The sequence below is a fragment of the Gorilla gorilla genome, chromosome 13, assembly GCF_029281585.2.
Source record: "Gorilla gorilla gorilla isolate KB3781 chromosome 13, NHGRI_mGorGor1-v2.1_pri, whole genome shotgun sequence".
Classification (NCBI taxonomy): domain Eukaryota; kingdom Metazoa; phylum Chordata; class Mammalia; order Primates; family Hominidae; genus Gorilla; species Gorilla gorilla.
Window position 1 is genome coordinate 87,248,180 of NC_073237.2, and position 27,101 is coordinate 87,275,280.

A 27,101-nucleotide genomic window follows, 5' to 3' on the forward strand; every position below is an offset into this window, starting at 1 on the left:
GATGTTCCCTCTTGGTGTTGTATATTGTATGGTGTTTAACAAATGTATAGTGCTGTGTATCCACCATTGTAATATCATACAGCATACTTTCACAGCCCTAAAAAATCTCTGTGCTCCTTCTATTCATCCTGCCCTCCCCACCAGCCCATGGCAGCCACTGATCTTTTTACTATCTAGATAGTTTTGCTCTTTCCAGAATATCACCTGTTGAAATTATACAGTATGTAGCCTTTTCAGAGGGCTTCTTTCACTTGGTAATATGCATTTAGATTTCATCCATTTCTTTTCATAACTTGCTAGTGCATTTCATTTTAGTGTGGAACAATATTCCATTACACTGATGTACAAGAGTTTATCCATTCACTTACTGAATGACATCTTGTTTGTGTTCAAGTTTTGGCAATAAACTTAGTAAATAAAGCTAGTGTAAACATTTGTGTGCAGATTTTTGTGTGAACATAAGGTTTGAACTCCTTTGGGTAAATGCCAAGAAGCACAATTACTGGGTACTACTTTAGGTAAATACCATCTACTTTGGGTAAATACCAAGAAGCACAATCCTCTTACAATTACTCATGTTGTAAGAGGATGTTTAGTTTCATAAGAAACTGCCAAACTGTCTTCCACAGTGGCTGTACCATCTTGCATTCACAACAGCAATGAATGAATATTTCTATTGCTTCACATCCTCACTAGTGTTCACTGCGGTCAGTGTTCCAAATTTGGGCCATACTGATATCTTACTGTCTTCATTTGCATTTCCCTGATGATACATAATGTGAACCATCTTTTAGGCTAGGCATGGTGGCTCACGCCTGTAATCCCAGCACTTTGGGAGGCCAAGGCAGGCAGATCACGAGGTCAGGAGATTGAGACCATCCTGGCTAACCCGGTGAAACCCCGTCTCTACTAAAAATACAAAAAATTAGCCGGGCATGGTGGCGGGCGCCTATAGTCCCAGCTACTCCGGAGGCTGAGGCAGGAGAATGGCGTGAGCCCAGGAGGCGGAGCTTGCGGTGAGCTGAGATGATCGGGCCACTGTACTCCAGCCTGGGCAACAGAGTGAGGCTCCGTCTCAAAAAAAAAAAAAAAATTACTACATGATACTAAGTAATGCGGAAGGTGACTCAAAGGGGGGAAGGAACACAGCAGTGTAAAGGAAGGAGGTTGGAGATGGATCTAGAATTTCCCCCTTATTTCCATCAGGTGAAAGCCTGAGAAAACTGCAATCTTTGTGCAGGCTGGGTTTGCTTTGTACACACTGGTCCCCTAGTGTTCATCTCCAATAATGCTGACAACTCTGAAAACCATCTGTAGACATTCTGCAGGCTCCATCTCAGGAACAATGGCTATTTTTTCGGGTAGTTGAAGCAAAATTAAGTCCAATGATAAGCAAATATAACCATTATCAAAATCTTCCATTTATGTTTGTTAAAGCAACCTAAGTATGATCTGAGAAGGACTCTGTATTCTATATTTGAGTCCTTGTGGATGAACTGTAACCTAGCTTAATAGGCAGACAAGATTGAAAACCTAATTTAGGAGTATGTGCCTTTAACAATAGCTGAGTCTTGGCCAATCCCAATGGCCATACTTCAACCATTCATACACTGCTGAGTGTTCAAACTGTGTTCAAAGAAGGCAAAAGCCAACCTGTAACCAATCCAGTTGTTTCTCTGCCTTACCTCCAATTTCTGTATGTCACTTCCCTTTTTTTGTCTATAAATATGTTCTGACCATGAGGCATCCCTGGAGTCTCTGAATCCGCTGTGATTCTGGAAGCTGCCCCATTCGCAAATCATTCATTACTCAATTAAACTGCTTTAAATTTAATTCGGCTGAAGTTTTCTTTTAACAGGTTTAGAAAAAATAATGGCAAAAATGAATGAAAATCCAACAACCCTGGAAGCAGAAAAGGCTGGGGGCTCCAATAAGTGTAAATAGTCCCATCCCTATATTTTCTCCATGGCAATTACAATCCAGCACATTATATATATATTTTTTTGCTTCTCGCATTTTGGCTTAGGGTAAAGCTTTTTAAAACAGGCACTGCCAACCAGTGTTATCAAGAAGGTCTGGATGCCGTTTTATGGGAACATTTTAAAGAGGAATGTCCAAAAGGAAAAGGGGGATGGGTTGGGAGAAGGCTATCAGGCGGGTATCTCAAAACCATTCTTAGGGCTATAGGTTTAATTTGTTTGGTTGTGGACGTCAGAGCCGTCATGGTAAGAAGGAAGCAAAGCCTTTTGTAATAATTAAAGCCTTCAGAAGCAGCGTGCCCCATTGCCCACTAGTGCGCCGTGAAGTCTGGTGTTCACCTACAGGGTCCCTCTCAGCACTCACTGCCCAGGCCTCCCGAGTGCTCCAGCACAGTAGCTTGGAGCTTGTTGGTTTGGTGACCCAGATACACTCCAGGGAATATGCCATGCAGTGGAGTCTCTTCCCCGGCACTGCACAGCAAAAGGAAAGGGCCGCTGGGTGTCTGTGGGTCCTGGGCAGTCACAGAAGCCACCGCGCTGGCGGGGAGGAGGGGGACCGATGCGGTCCATGTCCCGGGCAGTCCCACCTTCTCTGCCTGCGAAGGGCCCTTGTCCGGCGGGAGGAGAGAGGCGCGCCCCACCCGGGCTCCTCTACACCTGCCGCCGCCTGGGCCGATTCCGCGGGCCGATTCCGCGGGCCTCGCCCGGCGCTTCAGCCGATTCCCGCCCAGCTCCGGGCTCATGGGCGCGGTCAGCAGGGCGGGCCAGAGCGGCGGGGCGCGACACTGGGAGGAAGTGCGGGCCGCCTGCCCGGGCGCGTTAAGGAAGTTGCCCAAAATGAGGAAGAGCCGCGGGCCCGGCGGCTGAGGCCATCCCGGCGGCGGCGGGAGAGCGAGGAGGAGCGGGTGGCCCCGCGCTGCGCCCGCCCTCGCCTCACCTGGCGCAGGTAGGTGTGGCCGCGTCCCCTACCCGGCCGGGACTTTCTGGTAAGGAGAGGAGGTTACGGGGGACGACGCTCTGCTTTCATGCCCTTTCTTGTTCTGCCTTTCTTGTGTGCCCAGTCACACCGGGTAGGTGCCCGCAGGGCCTTCATCGGCCGAGGTAAAAGTGCTGAAACCATGTGAATAAATACAGGTGGGTTCCGCCAGCTTCGCTCCTGAACCTACCCGCGCTCGGGATCCAGAAGCTGCGCCAGGAGAGAGGGGCTCAGGCCTGGGCGGAGGGGACAGAGGTCAGACCGTGCGGAAAGTGACCCGGGCACCCCAGGGCGCCCAGGCCCCCAGGGAGCGCGGAAAGTGCGGTCGCGGCCCGGCCCTCGGGAGACGCGGGACTGGGATCAGGCACAGCGCGAGGAAGTCGATCTTGGAGCTAGAACATTTTCCTTTGGCCATTTACACGAATCCACTGGAAAATGCCGCAGTGTTTATCAAAGTTACTCAAAGTAGAAATGTCCAGACGTCTTATGAGCTTAGACAAATCTTTTACTACAGAAAGAAACAGCAGTTGCATTCAAACAACAAACCTTCTGAACCACTACTAAAATTTAGCATAATTACTCTTGTGGATACATTTTCATTGTCAAGTAATTTACTTAGCCAATGAACTTGGAGAGCAAGAAAGTTTTATGTAGTAAAATGTAAATTTGAGTTAAGAGTTAAGGGTGTTTCTTTTTGTCTGTTTGTCTGTTTTTGGCAATGTGGCTCCAAAACCTTAAGCCCACCTAAAAACTGTACAAATGCAATCCATTCTTTTGTTGGAATGTTAAAGGACTAGAAAGACAATTGGAGAAGTGAGAGTTTGAATCTTTTTTTACGTTGGAAAGAGTGTTGCAAAATAATTTTTGAGTTTTGCCTGACTTAGCAAAGATTCAGTCGAACTCAAGTAGAGTTCAAAGCATTGCAGCGTGTAGTAAAAAAAAAAAAAAAAAAGAGTTGAAGATGTTGTGCCATATCTGATTCTTGGTATTAAAAATAAAAAAAGGAACCATTTAATCCCTGAGAGTTCCTGGAAGAAATGGAATTGATTCTACCATCTGACTTCTTTGTCTTAGTAGGGACAAATTCATTGCCTTTACACAGGCAGCATTTTAATTAAATGCAACTAAATACATTGATGTCCTCCTTCTCCCCAGTGAAAGTCCGAGCAGTGCATAGATAGAATTATATTTTCTCAAAAAGGCTTAAATACATGTAAATTATTAAGTGTTTTAAGTGAGAAATCTTTGTCAGTTGAAATTATTTTATCAAATCATTTTTGTTCTGAACGGCACTTTTGTTTTAACGTATTTAGAAAACTCTTGCATTAAAACAGAAATTGATTTGTATTTTCCCCTGTATTTGAAGTGCACTTTAAAGTGTATTTGAATGACAGATTATAATCAAATTACTTGATTTGTGTCTTATCCTCTTACTCTTCTACCTTGGATTTGAAAATGTTGGATTTGAACACTAGGAAAAAAGAGATTTTTCTACTGAGGGATTGTGGGAAGATTTTTTTTTTAAGCCTCTGTATTTGAAGTGAAATATAAAATAGGATTTTATAATAGTCTTAATAACTAGAAAGTTTTAAGCTAGGATAAAAATTGGGTGTATACTTTAGGTCTTTATCTTTCCTGAGAGATGAAATTGGTAGAAACGTTATTTTATCGCTAGATTTCACTTTAGAAATGAATCACCCTGATCTTTGTTAGGCCCCTATTTAATATTCTAAATGCAGGTCTAATCTCTCTGCTTTTTTTTAATGGAAGACTTCTTAGTAGAACTTCACTTATTTAGCACGTTGTTTGCCCATAGTTATAATCCAATATGCTTGTGCCAAGGCGTATTTTGGAATTCAAGCTTTTTCAGAATTTGGAATTAAAATTTAGAATCTAAATTTCAGAATTGAGAAAGACATTGCTCAGAATTTAGAAAGGTAAACATACATGTTGACCCTGCTGGTTACATGCCATTCCAATATAGTCTGGAGAGAATCCTGTAATTCCATGCATTAATATTTCTGCACTTTTACATTTAAGAACATGAATATTCTCACTAAGTGGAATAAATAAAGACTATAAAGAGCTGTGTGTCTGTTTAGAGCAGGTGTTATCACTACGAGAGCTTCTCTAAGACTTACCAAAAAAAAAAAAAAAGTGTTGTTTTTCAGAGCTTTTTAGAGCTGCAGCTGAGGGACTGAGTCTGTATTAGACTCCACTGAACTACGGTTTGCTTTTAAAAGCAAAGTGCATTTATATTGTTCAATACTTCACACTTTCCAGTAATTAGAAGGGCAGTTCCTCTCTCTTTAGGGAGTCTTAAATAGCAAGATTTTACTGAATTTTCAATCATACCGATCAAAATAGAGGTACTTCAAGTAAGAGTGGATGTCTCATCTTTGTAATATAATTTCAAACAGCATAGTTTCTGACAGTCTACCATTTTAGAGAAACAGAGCAGAAGTTACTTACAGGAGGGGTTACTGTCACCCTTTACAGCTGCAGTCTGTCCATGGAAGAAATATTATTTCCTGTTAACTTTGCAACCAGCTGGGTTTGTGTCAGTTATCTAAGCGTAAGTGATGGCTAATTTTTACTTTCTCAACTTTCCCTGTATAGATTTTTTTCCAGCTACCACCTGACTTTTCTACTCTTGCTTTGCTGGTTTTAACATTTTCCACTACTTCTGGATTGGTTTAGCTATAACTGGGTGGAGAAAACAACAACAACAACAGGAATTTAGGCCTTTGGGGAAGAATTTGTTTTGTTTTAGAAGTCTACACATTGAGCATTACTTTTTCTTCTAAAGCAACTAAAATCAGAAGGCAGAGTCCTAATGAGAGATTATAATCAGATTGCCTCATTTGTGTCTTATCACCTTCCTCTTCTACTTAGATTTGAACAGGTTGGATTTGAACACTAGGAAAAAGGGGTTTTCTACTGAGGGATTGTGGGAAGATGTTTTAAGAACTAGTCTGATTGGATTTTAGGAAAGTTCATTCATTTTGATATGATGTTATCAGGGACATTTTCTATTTGCTTATAATTTTATCTGACCAATATTAGCTTGTATCAATTTGAGGTTTTTTTTTTTCCTTTATGAATCAATTGTGCAAGGTTTGCCCTACGTCTCTTAAAAGGTGGTTAAACTGGAACCTTAAAGACAGTTGAATTTAGCCAAGACCAAAGATATGCAAAGAAAGAATATTTTGTTTATGTTACAGTACGTTTAATAGATCCAAATGGCTCCCTTGATTCTCTTCTTTCTGGGAAACCACGTATTGATTTCTGGCAGCTGGCCAAAGGCAGATGGTGGTGGAGCAAGCGAGGACAGTTAAGAATGTTGATGATTACTGGATTACTGAGGAGTACTGTGAGCTTTCTGGTCCTCTGCTCAGAGGTGTCTAGCTCTGAAACTGGGATCCTGGCTCTGAGCTGGAGAGGCGCTTCCAGTCACTGCTGTCCTGGAGCGCTGGAAGGGAGCATAAGTGTGAGGAGACAGTGGGCTTCTAGCCTGGGATGCAGATGAGAGATGTCCTGACCTGAGTGAAAACCTTGCAGGCAAGCTGCAGGTCTACCGAGCAGGGTGAGGGAGGCTCTCGACTGGATACTGTGAACTGGGGAGAGAATGTAAATTCAACAGAAGGAGGGCCCAGGGCGGAGATTTAGGAATATCCACAGTTTAAATATTGCTTTACTTAAGTATACTCTGCCTGACTATAAGTAGCATTTGAATGTTCAACAGATGACCTTTCATTTCTCCCCTCCATTGGTTTGTCTTAACTGATAAATCTTTATTTTCGCGTGGTCAACCTGGTAGTTTATTAATATTACATCTATCAGTTCCTGTTGAGTTGACATGAAAATGTTTTGGTGTGACCTAAGTTAATTTCTCTTTTTGTTTAATTTTAATTTGTAATGAGTTCCTCTTTTCATTCTGCCCATCCTTTGGTACTGCTTTGAGTTATTTCCTCTAGAATTCTCACTATTTCCTTATGATTGGCATATTTTCAAAGTTTTTTGGTGTGCTAATTTTAAACAGTGTTTGTTGACACTGAGAATTGAGGACTTTGGAGTCTTAGACCACCATCACCTTCTACTCCTCACACCATCCCAGGATAATTATTCTCTCATTTGAGATTAAGAAGTTATTTGGTTTATTTTATTATGGTTATATAAATATAGTTTACTGCTAAAGCAAGGTATATCATTCCATTTTCTATCTTGTACCCCTTTTTGCTCTTCCTGGGGTAAACCCTAGCTTTGTTTTTGTGTTTTCTTAGTTTGCACTGTGCCTATTATCACTTCCTTCCCAACTTTCTGACATAAAGATGAAAGCCCTATTGACACAATTTTCTACAGTGTCAGATATACCAAGTAATCTCACGGTTCCATTTTTCTTTCTTTTTTTCTGGAACCCTCCATCTTCTTCTTCTTGTCTAACAGTTGCTCTTCAGTCTTGCTATACATACAGTAATACCTGAAGAATGTTTGGAGGATATTTGGTGTGGGATTTTTCTTTTTTTTTTTTTCTTTTTTTTTTTTTTTTTGTAGAGATGGGCTCTCGCTATGTTGCCTAGGCTAGTCTCAAACTCCTGGGCCCAAGCAATCCTCTTGCCTCAGCCTCCCAAAGTGCTGGGATTATAGGCATGATCCACTGTGCCCAGCCCTATGGGGAATATTTGTTGACTAAATATGTTTTATGTAAATTGCTTATCATACTCTTTGTTGTAACATCTGTGGCATTAATATGCCTCTTGTTAACACTCACCTACATTTTACCTGTTGTAAATCCACTGTCATAATTATTGAAAATATTTCTCCAGAGCTTTTTAATTCTATGGTTATTTATTTATTGTAGTATAGAACTTTTATGATTTCTTCCATCAGGGTGCATTCTGAATCCTGCTTAGTGAGAGATGGTTTTTAACTCCACTTTAACAGTTAGCATCTATGTTTTACATCAGTGTCAATGTCACTTTTATATTAGATACGACACCAACATTTTATTATCTGAGTGATGAGAATGTTTATTTTTGTGGAAATGGAGATCTCATGAGACTTTAAGCAGATTGCTGGCCTTCTCCTCGATTTCCTTGATTGATTCCTGAAGTGGACACTGCAGTGCTAAGTGGAATTCCCTGGGAAGCTTGCTCAAGTAAGTAAGCATGAGAAATGCTGGATGAAATAAAGTGCAGCAAGCAGGGATAAATATCATGGGCATCTTCAGAGCCTTTGTGCAGGTAACATGCACAGAGATTCTCTGAGAGAGCCAGTCTTAGCCAGTGGTCCTACACTTCCATGACCCTGCAGTGCGTTTGTTCTTAGAGTGGCTTTCAGGGCTGGCTCTGCCGCAGCCTCTTTGGGAAACACTGCATGACCTCTTGCTGCTCCTTACCAAGCCCCTTAGGCTTTGGTTGGTAGAGGCAGAATGTTGTGGTTGTTTTCATCTTAAATGCTAACAATATATGAATTATGTGGTGGATACAGTGCCTCAAAGTGACATTTATTGAATATTTTTGTAGCTACGGGTTGAGAGTAAGGGTCTGAGGCCCCACTGGGTTCAAGTCCCCCTTCTTTATTTGTAAGCTCTTCTTTTGTAAATGGAGCAGTCACAGGGGGCTTCGCTGTGATACCTAATGGAGACCGTGCCTGCAGTGCTCGGTACCTGGTATGTGGTTAAAACTGACATAACTGTCAGAGCCTCTCCCAGGCGGGCTGACTCTGGGAATCTGCCCTGCAGTCTTGGAGGGAAGGCACGTCCAGATAGGTTTGATGAGCAACTACAATTGCCAAAGTTAGTTTCTCTGACCTCCAAAATGGGAGAACTTTCTAATATTTTCTTTTAGGAAAGTTGTCCATTGCATAACTGATACACGAGTACATATCCTTTAGTACAGGATTCAGATACAGCGAGCAACAGAAAAGCCCTTCTTAACCTCCACCCTCAGTCCCAGCCCTGCCCCCACTCCCACTGTTGGGGAGCAGTTGGAGCTCTAACCTCTCCTCTTTCGTCCTGTGCATTCATGTGTGCATGTGTGCACGTCTTCAGAAGATATAATGGTGGGGTGTGTATGTCTTCTTAATACCTTTATCACTCTGGAACTTTCTTTTTATTAATATGTTGGGGTGAGGGGAGGTCTCCATATTCAGTGATTATTGTAATTTTTATGACAGTCCGGAATAGGCATGTCGATTTTTTTTAATTTTTGATATTATAAACAGTGCTGCAATGAATGCACTTTTTCTTTTCATTCTTTCCCTCTCCTTTGCCATTTGCACTGTGTTTTCATGAAACCATCAGGTTAATCTTTATCTCAAGGAAGCCCTTCATCCCTGTCCATCCTGTTCTTCAGTCCATCCACTTAGTTTTCCTATGATTATTTTAGCAAGCAGGTGGTTAATTTCCAAGGAATGTAGTTACTTCTTTGGGATTTTTTTAAGTGATGTATTAGGTTTCTGTGTATTTTATTACTTGTTTGAGTGCACCATTACCCCCGTCTCCCGGGGCATCAGTTCATCTGCTTGCATGCTTGGTGCCTCTCTCTCCTGCTGTCAGCTTTCCTGATGTGCTGGGTATTTCCACGTGTGTATTGGTTTTGTTTTTTTTTTAGGTACCCTAGGCATTAGTCTTTTAAGGCTGCATTCTTGCAGCCTGTCCCACATGAGATAGGAGGAGGGCAAGACCTGGATGTGCACAGGGCAGGATGGGCCCATAACTGGTCTGTGTGGTGTGTGGGTGGCAGGAACTCCCTGTTCTTTGTGGGTGTGGCCATGCCTTCCCTGTTCAAACGAAGCCACACACCTGTCTTTTCCTGCGAGGCGGCTTCTGCTGCTTTCTTGGAGCTGGGGAGCATCTACTCTTCCCTTGTCCTCCCACTCCTCCCTGTTCCTCCCTCAGGTCTCTGTCGCTTCTAAGGCACTCCACCCTTGGTCTTCTCCCACCTTGCACCCCCCACGCTGCTGCCTGCCTGCACTGGGGGACTGTGATTGCCCCCTTCAGTGTGAGCCTGTCCTGCTTCATGCCTTTCAAGGAGAGCATTCATTGCCAAGCTACTCATGGAACATCTCCTCAGATCCTCAGCGTGCTATGACTTCATTTTCTGTAATACTGTTTTTCATGTTTCTTCCCCTTCTCTGCATTTATAGCTGTGTATATGCTTGAGGTGGAAGGCCACCACTTCCTTTTGGTTAGCAACACCAATCAGCTGATGGTGATGGCTACGTGAAGGAACTCAACAGTGAGGGCGACGGGGAAGAGCCTGGCTAGAGCAGGCTGCATCGCAGGCCTTGGCGTTAGGTTCCCCAAATCACTGCCGGTGATCTTGTAGCTCTGTCATGAAGTCTGTCCTGCTTATTAGGATACCGAGAGTCCAAATTCATAGATTCTTAGAAGCCTGTTTAAATATGCAGAGCATCTAATTCAACCCGATTAGAAACGGGCTCAGAAAGGTGAAGGGATTTGTCCAACCACTGAGTGATGCTGCTGGAATTAGAACTCTCAAAACTAGGTGTTTCTAATCCAGAACCAGAATCCCTATCCACTACTCTAATAAGGCATAAAAGAGGATCTGCTGTCCTGCTTAATTGGTGGGCAGGTTTGGAGTCCTGTCAGCAGCTCAGGAAAGCCTGGAGAGGCAGAGGGAGGACACAGGCTCAGTGTCAGACATGCCAATTTTACTCATCACCAATGGTTACACAAAACTTGTTTTGATCTTTGTGGCTTTTGCATTGAGAAGTTAAGCATATACAATAGGAATTAGACACAATCCCAAACCAATGAGAGACTCAAGTGAGAAGAGCTGAAGCTTTTATGCATGCCTTCCTTCCATAGAGATAAATTTACTATCCAGAGTGAACTAGAGCCTCGTGGAAAGTGAGCACCGAGCCCCTAGCAGTGAGTGTCTCTGTCCTTCCCACATCAGACCTCCATGTCTGTGGCTGTCCCCCTACGGGGCAGAACTGCTGCTCTCTGCTTGCGTTGCTGTCGTGAGGGTTGGGAGTGGACAGGTGTGGACAGATCTCAGACCTGTTTCCCTCCTGTTATGGAAATGTTTGTGAGGCAGGTGGGACTTCAATGATTTGGTCAAGGAAAGGCAGCTTGGCAGCTGGGGAGAAGGACTCAGGCTAGAAAGGCAAGCGTTTGTGAGGGATGATTTCCCCAAAGAAGCCAGCAGTGTGTAAGCTATTTCCCGGAGCTTATTTCTTCTCAGAAGACTCTGGAAGCTGTGTCAGTGTCTGTTATGGAGGAATGGAGTATCAGTCCGATCAGGCTTTCATAACAAAGCACCACATACTGAACGGCTTGAACAGCCCAATGTGTCGCCTCCCAACTCTGAGCCAAAGAGACTGAGGTCAGGATGTCCCAGGGTGGCTCCTTCCAAGGGTTGGGTGGGACAATGTGCCCCCAGCATCTCCTTGGCTTGTGGGTGACCATCTCCAGCTCCACATGGCATGCTCCCTGTGTGCCTGTCTCTGGGTCCAGATCTCCTTTTCATGTAAGGACACCAGTCATGTTGGAGTAGGGCTCACCCTAATAACTTCAATGGGGCGTAATCACTGCTGTAAAGACCCTGTCTTTAAATAAGGTCACACTCAGAGGGGTTAGGGAGTTAGGACATCAACATTTGAACTTGGGGGGACACAATTCAACCTGTAACAAATGTGTGAGTGAAGACTGGCACCTCCCCACGATGGCCTTTCTGTGATGCCGTCAAGAGCACCAGGGAGCTCTCCAGATATGGAGATGGACAGATGTCTAAGGCCCCTGAAATGAGCCTGCTGTACAGATGATTCCAGAACTCTGTCAGTATGAAGACCAAACACAATTAAGCACATTAAAATACTTACGGTAAAGTGTTTCTTTCACTTTAGATGTGCAAAAACTTAAAGAGAGAGAGACTTATGAGAAGACTCAGGGAAGAAATGTAAGATAAAGGTGTTAAGGGAGACAAACTCCACAAAATTGTAAAGTGAAGCTGCTGTGGGGAGTAGAGCCCAGACCCAGATAATATGCAGGCGTGGGTCCAAGGGAGGCTTTGCACACCAGGTGGGGGAGGTGCAGGGCCATGGATGAATGGTCTTGGGAAAACTGCAAATCGTTTGGGAAAAAAAACAAAACTTTGCTCTTTATATCAGAATAAATTCCAAGCTGAACAAAGAATAAAAATATAGGATTGAAATAATAAAGCTATTGAAAGAAAACTTAGGTGAGTTTTAAAATAATTGTGAAGAGGCCTGTCTAAATGTGATAAAACATATGAATTTATATTCACACTCATCACAAGATTGATAAGCATGATTTCCTAAAATTTTAAGCAAATCCCCATAAAATGAAAAAACATATAAATAAGTGAAAAAAATGGTAAGATATATTTAATTTCAATACTTGTGGTAAAGCATCAATAGCTTTAAAATGCAGCGAGTTTTTTCAAATCAATAAGAAAAAAGACACAGATGGGTGCTGACAGGGCCGTTTGGTAATATCTTTTAAAATTTAAGACACAAGTGCTTTCACTCAACAACTTCACTTTTAGGAACCTATTACACATATAAATTGACAAAAGTGGAGAAATATTCATTGCAACATTTTATTTTATAATAGCAAAAAAAAATCACTAAGGGAAGTGCAGTTGATTCATATGTTGGAATCCTATGCAGTCTTCTAAAAAATGTGGAATTTATTTCATACACCAAATATAACAATGTCCAAGTTCTACTACTGAAAAAGCAAGATGTAACATATCATTGTATTTGTTTAAAAAACTCATGCTGGGTTGGGTGCAATGACTCATGCCTGTAATTCCAGCACTTTGGGAAGCCAAGGTGGGTGGATTGCTTGAGCTCAGGAGTTTGAAGCCAGCCTGGGCAATATGGCAAAACCCCACCTCTATGGCAAATACCAAAAAAAAAAAACTAGCCTGGACTGGTGGTGTGCACCTGTAGTCCCAGCTACATGGGGGCGCTGAGGTGGGGGGATCACTTGAGTCCAAGAGGTCAAGGCTGCAGTGAGCTGAGATCACGCCACTGCACGCCAGCCTGGGTGACAGAGCAAGACCCTGTCTCAAAAATAATAAGTGAAAAAAAAAAAACAAAAAAAAAAACCTAAAAATCTCCCACATGCACATAATAATTTAAGTGATATTGGATTGTCGTTTACTACTTATACATGCATTTCTGCCTATACATATTCTATCCAGTGTGTACACATGTGTATGTAAATACGTAGCATGATCTGGAAGTGTAAGCACCAAATTAAGAACAGCAGTTTTTGGGGGAGGGGAATAGAATTGGTTTAGAGAAAAAGGTGAAATTAACATTTTTATTCTGCCTACTTCAGTGTGCCTGCAGTATTTACAACGATCAGGAGTGTGTACTTTTTTCAATTTAGAAAAATGATAATAATAAGGTTTGCTTGGGGGGAAAGGGTAAGTAGGATGAGACCAGGAAGAGAAGTAACTTAGAAACACATCATGCATCATGACTGCTGGCACCATTCTGTCCTCCATTGAAGAGTGAGGCTTTGAGAGGTTCAGCAGCTCACCCAAAGGTGTACAGCCATGGTCTCAAACATCCTTGCACCCTGCTGTCACTCAGGTCCTGAAGCCCAGGCCACCTCCAAGGACACTGGGGTGCTCTGGTGTGCAGCCTGCCTTCAGATGTTTCTTAAAGCCACTCCTACTCCACCCCACCCAGTGCAGCAGCCAAGATTGAGGACCACCATTTGACAGCTAGTTCATAGGATTTCATAGCACACAAACACATCTTTAAAGGCTGACAAGGTTTCCACCAAATTGGGATTTATTGGTATGCTGGGTATAATGGCAGCTGTGTGTGCCTTTGACTGCAAAGACACTGGGCAGGCCAGAGTGGCTCCTCCCCATTTGATGTGTGTGTGTGTGTGTGTGTGTGTGTGTGTGTGTGTGTGTGTGTGTGTGTGTGATTGAGAGAGAGAGGGCTCGTGTTTTTCTGTTGCGAACAGTCCTTTCCACGGGAACTTATATTCTCCTAAGGTTTGCCACTCTGCAGAACTTTTGGAGGAAGGCTTTAGAGTGAGAATGTCAGTGCATTCTCAGCATGCAACTATAAGACTTGCAGGAGGTGAATGCACATGAAATAATTCTCAGAGGAAGAATATGTGCACTGGTCAGCTAGGAAAACCGACCTGTAACATTTTCTACACAAGAGGATTTGAATGGTTTTCGTCTTTAAGATTTTTTTTTAACATTATGCTTAGTCCACCATGCTTTATTCTGTCAGACCATTTGTCATCTGCATACTTCATGAGAAATGTTTTTTTCTCGTGAGAAGGACGTAAGCAATTTCACTCCTGGTTGAGAGTTTGGTCCATAGTTTCTTGGTGTCTGTGGGTTGGCTTCTGGGCCTCGCTGGCTGCAGCTGATGGTGACCAGAAGGGCTGTTCTTGTGAGTCATTAGGGGATGGGCCGCTGCTGCTACCTCCCCACCCCAGCCGCCTCCATCAGCACTGTGCCATACTCGCCCAGAAGAGCCCCTGGACTCATCGCCTGCCCCTGTGTTTACACTTTTTAATAAAATCTCTAGAATTGTGGCTTTGACCTGTAAACGTCCAGTTCCAAGAAGTGGCTCTAAAGCCCTCTCTGGGGGCAGAGTGGTTGTCAGAAGCAGACCAGGCCTCGGGGTCTAGATTCCATCCTTCACTGGAAACTGCTGGGGGCTGGTAGTACCCCATCTGCAAAATGAGGTTAAAAATACCTAACCCTTGGGTTGCTATCAAGCTCAGAGATGCTGTATGCAAAGCACCAATCAGACTGGCTCACAAAGAATAGGCCCTCTGTCAAATGTTCATGGTTGAGTGCGGGATGTCAAGGATAAATAGCTACTGGTTACCAGGAAATTGAAGACAGGGTTCTTTTACAAGCAAAAAGATTTTATAAGAGGGTCACAGAAACAGAGTGACTCTTGCCCAACAGTATCATAAGCAAATAAGCTGTGTCTAGATCCTAATCATGTGTTTAGGGCTCTGCTGGGTTTAATAAGCAACACATAGTGGGTGCGTTGTCCTCCACTCTCACATCTCCAGTCACTAGACAAGGTCACTCCCCTGGGGGGCATCTTACTCAGAAGCTCTAAAAGATTTTGTTGCATGACTTTGGCCCGTGCTCTTTTAAAATGTCCAGTTGGAGACCATGGCATGGAGAGTTTTGTATACTCTGCTCCCAGCATGGCACCCTCTTTGCATATTGTGGGCACCCTTAAAGTTATTTCTCATATTTTAATATATCAGATATGACTTGGATATAGTCAACTAGATATTTCGTGAAAAATGTATCACCCCCATTATCAAAAGAAAACCCAGAGCCTTCAAGTTTGGCCCAACTAGGAATTTCTGGAAGGGGGAAGTACCAGGACCACACAGACTCTGGTCCTGGGGGTGTGTTTATAAGATGCAGCTCATCATGTTGGTCTCTGTCATCCCTGCTAAGGCTGTTCATTATGGAACCACTGGCCACATGTGGCCACTGACCGCTCAATTACTTAAAACCATTTAAAATAAATGTTGAATTTCATTTAAAATTTAAAATTCAGTTCTCAGTCACACAGGCCAGATTTCAGGGGCCAGTTGCCACACGTGGGTGGAAGGTCTGTGTCAGGCAGAGTAGAACAGGTATTTCCATTGCTGTAGCAAGGTCTGCCAGACACCAAGCTGCTCTCAGCCCATCCCCTGAGGAGCCCAGAAGGGATATGAACTTCCACCCACCTCTCCCCTTTCCCAGCTCTCAGTGCCACTCCTTGCCTAAGTGCACGGTAACACTCGCCACTATTTCATGTGTTGATACCTGCAGCTCCCAATTTTCTTAAGAGGATCTGACCCTGGGAACTGATGAGGGCACCAGGAGTGCCCTCTCCTTTGACATGAGACCTTGAGTCTTGTCCATGGGGCCCTGGCCTGGCCCTTTTCATCCCCAAGGCTGTAACATTCTCCTGCACGACACAACACACGTGCACACACACACACACACACACAATAATGTTACTTCTCAGTCACCCGGGAACTGACATGGTTCCCAGTTATTTCCTTGCAGCAGCCCTCCAAGCGGTAACACAGCCTTGGAGAAAGCTACTAAGTCATGTATCCTTGGGGTAAGCACACTTGGTTCAGAATAGTTTCTGAAAGAACAAACCAGGTTTTTGCTCAAGAGGGTTTTGAGGGACTGGAGAAAACCTTAGTGCTTGTTCCTTTCTCTTCAGTTAAAAAAAAAATCCAACGTAGTTTCCTTGAAACATTTGGAACCTGAGGTTTTGTCCATTTTGAAAAGAAGATGTAGAGAGGGAACATGTTTCTCACGAAGGCAAAACAAAAAAATAAGATGCCAAGCAAGTGGCCCTTGTACCTTCAAGACCAAGAAATAAGGCGTTTGTTTCTGGGAATGCCTTCCATTTGCTCATTTTGTAAGTACTCAAGGCAGGCTGAGAGGGGAGCCTTCTGAGGCACCCCAGTGAGCAGAGGTGGGGTCCTGCCACTGGCCCCTCGGCTCCAACCTTGCCTCACTCCAGGCGCTGGGGCAGAGATGTGTGGTTGGCCTGTCTCTGGAGTTCCTGTGCTGCTTAATTTGAGTAGAGATAAAAGGCCACAAGAGAAGTCGTTTTGAAGGGTTTGTGAATTATAGGACTTCCTTTCATGATTCAGCCTGACTCCAGGAAGTGCAGTCACGTGCTGCCCTCCTAGGGGAGCTTTGCCCCACCACCAGCACTCAGGCTCCACTTACTGCAAAAGGCACGATCAAGATTCTTCTTCCTGAATTATTGTCTTAACAAAATTGATATGTCTAAACATTGAGTTAACACTTTCATTCACTAAAAATGTTTTCCTGAATGATGCTTTTCATGTGACTTCTTTATAGTCCCACGTGAAAAGGGGAATGTGCTCGGCTCTGTGCTTGTTCCCGTCTGTTTGGGGGCCTGCGCTGCTGCTCACTTCTGCAGTCAGCTCTGTTTGGATCAGTTTTGAACCCCAGAACCTTCCACATAGAGTTGATAATTCTAGATAATTCTAGAGCAACTGCTTCTCTATCTGGCTGTATGCTAAGCTCTCTAGAGAGCTTTACAAGAGACAGATTCTGAGTGTTAGGGCTGGGAAAAGAGCACTCTGTGTGATCCTAACCTGCAGCTGAAATGCAGAGCCACTGTTCTCAGCTGGAGGTTTTCATTGTTTTTTGTTTGTTTGTTTTGTTTTGTTTGTGAATTGAGCTTACTAATGGAAGCAGGAGCTTGTTCTGTTTAGTGATCGTGAGAACCACCTAGGCAGCGGAGCCTGCCCTTAGAATCTGCTTCACTGGGCTGTACTGGGCTGGGCATTGGCAGTTTTAGGACACATCTAGATGTGTCCCAAGCAATCTGATATTTTGATGTTTATCTTACAGAGAAGCATGTGTTTAGAAGGCAGATAGCTGTGCTTCTGTTCTTCTGATTTTCGACAGAGACATCAGAACCTTCCACAGTCATTTTAGTCTAAGTCCTGAAGTTGTTCACTGCCAGCCCTGAGTCTAGCTGGACTATATGCCTCTGGTTGGACACGTCTGCCACCTCTGAGAACTGTGTGGATGTAACTCTTCTGTCTTCTGGCTCGATGTGTTTCCAAGGAGAAGCTTGAGGCCCAGTAATACCTAGACATTTTTTGGACAAATTTAATCTTACATAATTATGGGGTACACAGTGATATTATATCTGTACAAGGTGGAAGGGTTGAATCAAGCCAATTAACATACCCATCATCATAAATGCTTATCATTAATCCTCCTCTCTATCTGCAACTTTGTAGTCTTTGACTGTCATCTCCTTATTCCATCACTCCCCAGCCCCTGGTAACCACTATTTTGTTCTCTGTTTCTATGAGTTCAATCATTTTAGATTCCACATAGGAATGAGATCATGAGGTATTTGTTTTTCTGTGCTTGACTTATTTCACTTTACATAACTTTCTCCAGCTTCTTCTATGTTATCACAAACAATAGGATTTCCTTCTTTTTCATGGCTGAATAGTATTCCATTGTGTGTGCGCCACATTTTCCTTAGCCATTTATTCCTTGGTGGACTTTTAAGTTGATTTTGTATCTTGGCTATTGCGAATAGTGCTGCAGTGAAGCATGGGAGTACAGATATCTTTTCAACATAAATTTGTAAACTTTCTTAAAACATTATGAGTTTTTTTGTTTTGTTTTGTTTTTTGCAATTTTTTGTTTTTGGCTCATCAGCCATCATTAGTGTTAGTATATTTTATGTGTGGCTCAAGACAATTCTTCTTCTTCCAGTGTGGCCCAGGAAAGCCAAAGATTGCACATCCCTGCTCTAGAGGTTCCTGGATAAGATGCTCTTTTAACCCCTGTAGACAAGACATTTTTTTATTTCTGGAAATTTTATAACTTTAAACATGTGTTCTACTCCTTTATTTTAATTCTCTATTTCAGGGACATTAATTTTATATATTTTAGATCTCCCCTGTCTTTCTCAATTTTTCTGTTGAATTCCTGAAGTCTTTGTTAATTCCTATTTCATTTTTCTCAAGCTCCACAGATCCTGTCCCCCATGCTGCCTGCAGTGTTAATATCCATTCATTTTTCCCTGCTTGATATAATAGCCAGCATTTCTTTTCTGGCCTTTTCTCCTGATCTCTGCTGGCTTATCATTGTTGTTGTTGTTGTTGTTGTTGTTGTTGTTGTTGTTGTTGTTGTTGTTGTTTTTTGCCCCTTCCTCCCTTTTGAGCTGTTATTTTAACCAAGTGATTATTCTGTTAAGTTCTTTGATTCCATATCTGTGTGTGTGGACATGACTTCATCTGCCTTTTGGGACATTTTTCTGGTGAAAGTCCTTTGCCATTTGTTTCTCCTGTTGCTTCTCTTCTTTAATTATTTCAGCATAATTGTACAAATCCAAGGTAGGATCCTCATCTTTGAAACAGATCATGGAAGGGCCTTGGATGTGTTCCAGTTTACCAGAATATTTCCTTCCTTCTCCATAATGTTGTGTGTGTGTGAGAGAGACAGAGAGAGAGAGAGAGACAGAGAGTGAAAGAGAGAGAATGAATTGGTTTAATACATATTTCTCCCCAGTGAGGCTGCCAGCCATTCAGTCTCCTCTCTTCAACACTCTAAGAAATGGTTGGCTTTCCATTGCTGTGTATATCCTTCCACTCTGCAGGCCTTGTCTGAAGTCTATAGCAGCCAGTCCCCACTAAGGGTCTTCATGATCCCAGGGCAAACATAGCTGCATTGGGCTCCGCTTGAGGCATGTTATTGCTCAGGATCGGGGTGCCCACTGGTTCCATTTTATTTCTTTATTTGGTTCTTGTTGCAGGGTCATATCAGAGAGGAGGGGGCAGTATCTCTGCCAACACCCAAGCAATCTGATATTTTGATGTTTATCTTACAGAGTGACTTAGAGCATGTGGCATTGAAACCAATGGTTAAAAATCAACAAATAAGCAGGAAACAACTTCAGAATGACCAAAAAAGTTCCTGGGGCACTCTTAGCTTCCACCAGCCTCTGTGATGGTCAGCCAGGCCATTTTGTTGGCTTTGATCCGTTCAGCACATTGAGTTATGGGGCGCCTCCCACGTGTCAGGAGCAGGGTGAGGTATGGGGGCTGTCGCAGCAGCTGAGATGCTTCCCTGCACGTGACTTGTTTATGGTCAGATCGTAAGGAAGCATGGGAGCCCAGCATCAGGCCCTGCTCATGCGTAATCTCACTTATTCGTGACAGCAACCATAGGGTTTTTCTTTGTGAAAAAAATTATAAAATACAGAACAGTGCAGTACCACCCAAATTAATAAATGTTGTTATTTTACCATTTATGCCTTTATTTTTCCTAAAAGAACAGTCCCAATAAAGTGGAAGCTATAACCTTTTATGGATGAGGAAGTGGAGAGTAATCTGCTGAAGGCTGGCTAGCTGGTGAGCAGCAGGCCTGGCTCAGGCCCCTCTGGTGCCCCTGATTTAGGCTTCATGGCCTTTTCTACCCTGCAGGAATTGTGCTGGCTCAGCTGTGCAGGTTGGCGACTGCAAATATCAACCCCTCTAACAGGAAACCAGGCAGATTTTTCTCTTGCCATCAGCTGATTTTTGGTATATGTAAATAAAACCTATGTTTTTGAGAGTAGCAGGAAACATTTTGTTAGAAAACCAAATGAGTACAGGGAGATATGGCTATCAGGAGCTGAGACTGATATTATAATTTTCCAAGTACTAGTATCTGTGTATTGATTTTTACGGTAATTTGTACTTTCCCATCCAGCTTGTTTGTGACCACTGAGGCCCTTGGTGAATATCTTAGAAGTCACTCAAAATGGATAAAGAATGAATGTGAGTCACCCGTAGCAGTCTTATGTGAGATAATATATGGTTGATCCTCAGTATTCATGGCTTCTGAATTTGTGAATTTGCCTACTCACAATCACAGCCATTTATCTGTAATCCCCAAATCAATAACCATGATGCTTTCAAGACCATTTGAGGTCATACACACAGTGTATTAGTTCATTTTCCCACTGCTGATAAAGACATGCCCAAGACTGGGAAGAAAAAGAGGTTTAATTGGAATTACAGTTCCACATGGCTGGGGAGGCCTCAGAATCATGGCAGGAGGTGAAAGGCCCTTCTTACATGGTGGCAGCAAGAGAAAATGAGGAAGAAGCAAAAGAGGAAACCCCTGATAAATCCATGAGATCTTGTAAGACTTAATCGCTATTACAAGAATAGCATGGAAAAGACTGGCCCCCATGATTCAATTACCCCCCTTCCTCGGGTCCCTCCCATAACATGTGGGAATTCTGGGAGGTACAATTCAAGTTGAGATTTGGGTGGGGACACAGCCAAATCATATCACCCACCCCTGGCCCCTTCAAATCTCATGTCCTCAAATTTCAAAACCAATCATGCCTTCCCAATAGTCCCCCAAAGTCTTAACTCATTTCAGCATTAACCCAAAAGTCTACAGTCCAAGTTTCATCTGAGACAAGGCAAGTCCCTTCCATCTCTGAGCCTGTAAAATCAAAAGCAAGCTAGTTACTTCCTAGATACAATGGGGGTACAGGTATTGGGTAAATACACCCATTCCAACTGGGAGAAATTGACCAAAACAAAGAGGTTACAGGGCCAATGCAAGCTGAAATCCAGCAGTGCAGTCAATTTTTAAGCTCCAAGATGATCTCCTTTGACTCCAGGTCACACAGCCAGGTCCCATTGATGCAAGAGATGGGTTCCCATGGTCTTGGACAGCTTCATCCCTGTGGCTTTGCAGGGTACAGCCTCCCTCATGGCTGCTTTCACAGGCTGGCATTGAGTGTCTGTGGCTTTTCCAGGCACATGGTGCAAGCTGTCAGTGGATCTACCATTCTGAGGTCTGTAGGATGGTGACCCTCTACTCACGGCTCCACTAGGCAGTGCCCCAGTAGGGACTCTGTGTGGGAGCTGTGACCCCACATTTCCCTTCTGTGCTGCCCTAGCAGAGGTTGTCCATGAGGGCCCTGCCCCTGCAGCAAACTTTTGCCTGGTCATCCAGGCATTTTCGTACATCTTCTGAAGTCTAGGCAGAGGTTCCCAAACCTCAATTCTTGACTTCTGTGCACTCGCAGGCTCAACACCACGTGGAAGCTGCCAAAGCTTGGGGCTTTCACCCTCTGAAGCCACAGCCTGAGCTCTACGGTGGCCCCTTTCAGCCACAGCTGGAGCATCTGGGACACAGGGCACCAAGTCCCTAGGCTGCACACTACATGAGGACCCTGGGCCCAGGCCACGAAACCACTTTTTCCTCCTGGGCCTCCAGGTCTGTGATAGGAGGGACTGCTGTGGAGGTCTCTGACATGGCGTGGAGACATCTTCCCCATGGTCTTGGGGATTAACATTAGGCTCATTGCTACTTATGCAAATTTCTGCAGCTGAGTTGAATTTCTCCCCAGAAAATGGGTATTTCTTTTCTATTACATAGTCAGGCTGCAAATTTTCCAAACTTTTATGCTCTGCTTTTATTTTTTTTAATAAAACTGAATGACTTTAACAGTCCCCAGGTCACCTCTTGAATGCTTTGCCTGCTTAGAAATTTCTTCTGCCAGAAACCCTAAATCATCGCTCTCAAGTTCAAAGTTTCACAGATCCCTAGGGCAGGGGCAAAATGCTACCAATCTCTTTGCTAAAACATAACAAGAGTCACCTTTACTCCAGTTCCCAACAAGTTTCTCATCTCCATCTGAGACCGCCTCAGCCTGGACCTTATTGTTAATATCGTTATCAGCATTTTTGTCAAAACCATTCAACAAGTCTCTAGGAGGTTCCAAACTTTCCCACATTTTCCTGTCTTCTTCTGAACCCCTGCAAACTGTTCCAGCCTCTGCCTGTTACCCAGTTCCAAAGTCACTTCCACATTTTGGAGTATCTTTTCAGCAACACCCCACTCTTCTGGTACCAATTTACTGTATTCGTTTATTTTCACATTGCTGATAAAGACATATCTAAGACTGGGAAGAAAAAAAGGTTTAATTGGACTTACAGTTCCACATGGCTGGGAGGCCTCAGAATCATGGAGAGAGGTGAAAGGCACTTCTTATATGGCAGCAGCAAGAGAAAATGAGGAAGAAGCAAAAGTGGAAACCCCTGATAAACCCATTAGATCTCATGAGACTTATTCACTACCATGAGAATAGCATGGGAAAGACCGGCCCCAGTAATTCAATTACCTCCCCGTGGGTCCCTCTCACAACATGTGGGAATTCTGGGAGATAAAATTCAAGTTGAGATTTGGGTGAGGACACAGCCAAACCATATCACAGAGTGGCACAAAATTTTAGCCACATGCGTATTCCAGACACTCCAACTCCTCCTTTCACCTCATATTATAAGTAAGTGTCTTTTCCCCCAGTCTACTTAGTGCCGTATTTTTTGCATTTTTGTTCCTTTTTTCAAATTGTGGTGACTTTGCTGTTTAGAGTAGCCCCCAGCTGAAGTACTATCTGGTGTCCCTAGGTGTAAGAAGGCTGTGCTGTGCCTTACAGGGAAAATATGTGGGTTAGAGAAGCCTCTGTCAGGCATGAGTCATAGTTAGTGCTGTCGGCCATGAGTTCAATGGTAATGCATCAACAATAGATATGAAATAAGGTGCCTTTACACAGAAACACATAAAACAAGTGATGCATTGATCAGTTGATGAAAATATGGTGACCGCAGGCTCTCAGGCACATAACCCCTGAGAAGCGATGGGCTACTACTTGCTAATTCGGTTTTGGGGGTGACTTTGTGGAATGTATAACCTGAAATAATGAGAATAAACTATATTTTACTTCTTTTACAAAGCAAGGAAATAATTTTTAAAAGCAAGTTAAATTTTACTGTTTTTGTAAGAGATATGTTTTTGAAACAGTTGAACTGTTTTATAATACAGAGAAAGTCTCTTTGCCTTACATTTTATATTAGTTAATTAAGTCAGCAGATTTTTCTTGGGCTCCTATGATGTGACTGGCACTGTTTTGGTACCAAAAGGGCATTGCAAAAAAAGTCCAGAAGTAGACAGATCACAGCCTTCAGGATTAAAAGCAGTCTCATCAATGTGATATTTCGTTTAAACTTAGTAACAAGCCCATTGAATTCTCAAAATGAGAATCTGCTAATTATCACACACTTTTCTTATGAAAGAATAATTTTTCATAGTCAATATTTCTAAAATATAATGTCTCTTTCTCATTAGCAGAGACCGATTGTATGGCAGATTTACTTGCACCTGCGGATGCTGGAGACAGGTGATGATTTAGTATAGTGCACATCCACCAGGCGGTCCTCCTGGGTCCCAATATTTAGGCCCACAGGACGAGTCCAGGTGATATTGGGCACAGGCTCACTCAGAGGCTATCAGGCCGAAAGCTCTGCCTCACTGCACAGCAGCTTCAAGCATTGCCTTCAGTGGGAGTCTTACCTGCAGTCCACACAGCTCAGGTACAAGGCCCTGAGGTCCACACCTGGAGCTAATCATCTCTTTGAATAACACTGTAGACATAGCTACCAGAAAATAAAAGAAATGGAAAGGCATGATTAATACAAGCCTCACTAGGTTCTTATGGTGAAGATCTGAGAAAGAGCTCCTCGCGGCCCTGGCATGGGAGGGAAGAGTGATAACTGTAAAATACCCCTAGGCTTTCTCCATGACAATGGTTACTCTCCAAGGGAAAACACTTTGCGAGAGCCTTGTCTCAGCTGGGAATTCCCAAGGGAATTCCTCAAGTTCCAGCACCCTCATCACTTTATCACTTAAAGGACGAAAAACTCATAGTCAACAGGGGTCAGCGCTTCAAGGAAATTGTTACAGAATGGTAAAGGGGTCGAATATCCAAGAAGACATAACAATCCTAAATGTGTATGTGCGTAACAACAGAGCATCAAAATATGCAAGACAAACACTGGTAAGACTGAAAGGAGAAGTAGACAAATCCTGTCTTATAGTTAGAGATTTTAATCTCTTTCTTACAAAAGTTGATAGACCAAATAGATAGGATAAAAATGACCTGAGCAGTACTGTCACTCAACTTGATCTAATTGACATTTATAAAATATTCCATTCAACAACAGAAAAATACACATTCTTCTCAAGCTCCCTTGGAATATTCACCAAGATAGAGCACATTCTTGGAAAACATGTTAACACATTTGAAAGAATAAACGTCATACCAATTATGTTCTCAGAACACAGTATAATTAAACTAGATATCAACAACAAAAAGGTGGAGGTTTTGGGAAATTTCCCAAATATTTGGAAATCAAACAACAGACTTCTATATAACCTATGTTTCCAAGAAGAAGTCTCCAAAATTTAAAAAAATATTTTGAAGTGCATAAAAATAAAAATATAATTTATCAAAAATTTTGGAATGTAGCAAAAGCAGTGCTTACAGAGAAATTTATAGCACTAAGTGCACACATTAGGTAAAAAATATATAAAGAAAATTACTTGTGATTCTACTTTTAAGAAACTACAGAAAGAAGAGCAAATTAGGCCTAAACCAAGCAAAAGAAAAGAAATAATTAAAATTAAAGCAGAAATCATTGAAATTAAAAACAGGAAAACAGTAGAGAAAAGTCAATAAAACCAATGTGGGTTCTTTGAAATCATCAACCAAATTGATAAACCTTTAACCAAGAAAAAAAAAAGAAAAAAAATGTAGAAGATGCAATTTACCAATATCAGAAATGAAGGAAAGTCATAACTGTTGATCTAATGGATATAAAAAGATGATAAAGGAAGATCATGAACAACTCTGTACTCACAAATGTGGTAACTTAGGTGAAATAAACTAATGCTTGAGTGACACAAACTACTAAAACTTACAGAAGAAATAGGTAGCCTGAATAGCCCTATATCTTTAAAATTTAAATTAATATAACCTTTAAAACAGAAATCATCAGGCCCAGATGGGTCCACTAGTGAATTCTGTCAAAAACTTAAGAAAGAAAGAATACCAGTTTTCCATAATCTCTTCCAGAAAATAGAAATGGAGGAAACAGTTTCTAATTCATTTTATGAGTTCAGATTTCACGTAATACCAAAACCAGTTAAGGCATTACAAGAAAACAAAGCAATATTACTTATATATACAAAAACCCTCAACAAAATGTTAGAAAATCAAACCCAACAATGTATGAAAAGAGCTATGTACCACAGCCAAGTGGAATTTATTCCAGGTATGCAAAACAGTTTCAACATTTGAAAATAAATTAATGTGATCCATCACATCAATGGGCTAGAGAAGAAAAATCATATGACCATGTTAATGGAGGCAGAAAGGGCATTTGACAAAATCAAAACACTCTTTCATGTCAAAAAAAAAATCTTAAACTAGGAATAGAGGAAAACTTTTGTAACTTGATAAAGAGCATTAAAAAAAAAACCTACAGGTAACATCATACTTAATGGTGAGAGACTGAACACTGTCCCTCTGATATTGAAAACAAGGTAAGACTGTCCTCTCTTACCACTCTCTTCAACATCCTACTGGGAGCCCTAGCTAGTGCAAGAAAACAAAACAAAACTTATACAGATCAGAAAAGAAGAAATAAGACATCTTTATTCACAGATAATATGCATGTCCATATGGAGAACTTCAAAGAATCCATAAAACAACTCTAATAACCAATAAGTGAGTCTACAGGATGCTAGATCGATATACAAAAGTCGGTGGCTTTCCTATATACCAGTAGTAAACTATTGAATTTTGAAATAAGAATAATTACCATGTATAATAGCACCAAAAAGACAAAAAAAAAACACAAAAAAATACTTACGTATAAATCTAACAAAATATGTACAGGATCTGTATGCAGAAAACTACAAAATAATGATGGAAGAATCAAAGAAAATGTAAATAAATGGAAAAGTAGTCCATGTTCGTACATTGGAAGACTCAATGTTGTTAAAATGTTCATTCTGCCAAGCTTGATCTGTAGATTCAACCCAATCCCAATCAAAATCCCAGCAAGCTGTTTTGTAGCTAATGATGAAATGATTCTAAACTTTACTTGGGAAGGTAAAAGATCTAGAATACCCAACACAATACCCACTAAAAAGGACAAAGTTGGAGGACTCACACTACTCAATTTCAAGTCTTACTAGAAACAGATACAATTTCTGCCCTTATGGGACAAACAGACATTCATCAAAAATTCACATGCTAGAAAGTAAAGGTAAATTAAGTCAAAACAGTGGTCAGTGGTACAAAGGAAAGCATGTTGGTTTTGACTGTGGGGACAGGGACATGTTTATCCTGAGCTCAAAGGGTAGCCTGGATAGTGGAGGATTTTTAGCAGAGAAAAGGGCCACAGCTTAGAACATGTGGGAAGGGAGCAAGGTGGGGGCATTGACAGCCAGAGCTACTCAAAAGAGATGTGGAGGGAAAGGGTGTTATGTGGTTTTGGAGACAAGTAGGCATGTGTGGGAGGCTGAGAGGTGAGATGGGAGGGATTGGCAAGGGGTTGACTTTAAGCAGTGTAGAGAAGGGAATGATCTAAGAGAGCTTGGATTTTTATCTTCATAAATGGATGGAGCTCTTGGGCCAAGGTTCTCAAACTTGAGCTTTTAAAATACAAAACCTAGAGCTTCACCCCAGAGTTTCTGATTTGGCAGGTCAGGGTGGAA

At 42.3% G+C, this 27,101-nt stretch overlaps 1 protein-coding gene across 2 annotated transcripts in view; it reads left to right on the forward strand.

The window, feature by feature from the left end:
• Window positions 1-2,582: 2,582 nt before the first annotated feature.
• Window positions 2,583-27,101, forward strand: part of SYK (spleen associated tyrosine kinase) — a 94,180-nt gene continuing 69,661 nt past the window's right edge. Inside the window, exon 1 of one of the 2 annotated variants that reach the window (XM_031014775.3) lies at window positions 2,583-2,925. The gene's annotated coding sequence lies outside the window, so the exon portion shown is untranslated. The remainder of the gene's footprint in view (window positions 2,926-27,101) is intronic. The other variant, XM_031014774.3, reaches the window with a different exon arrangement.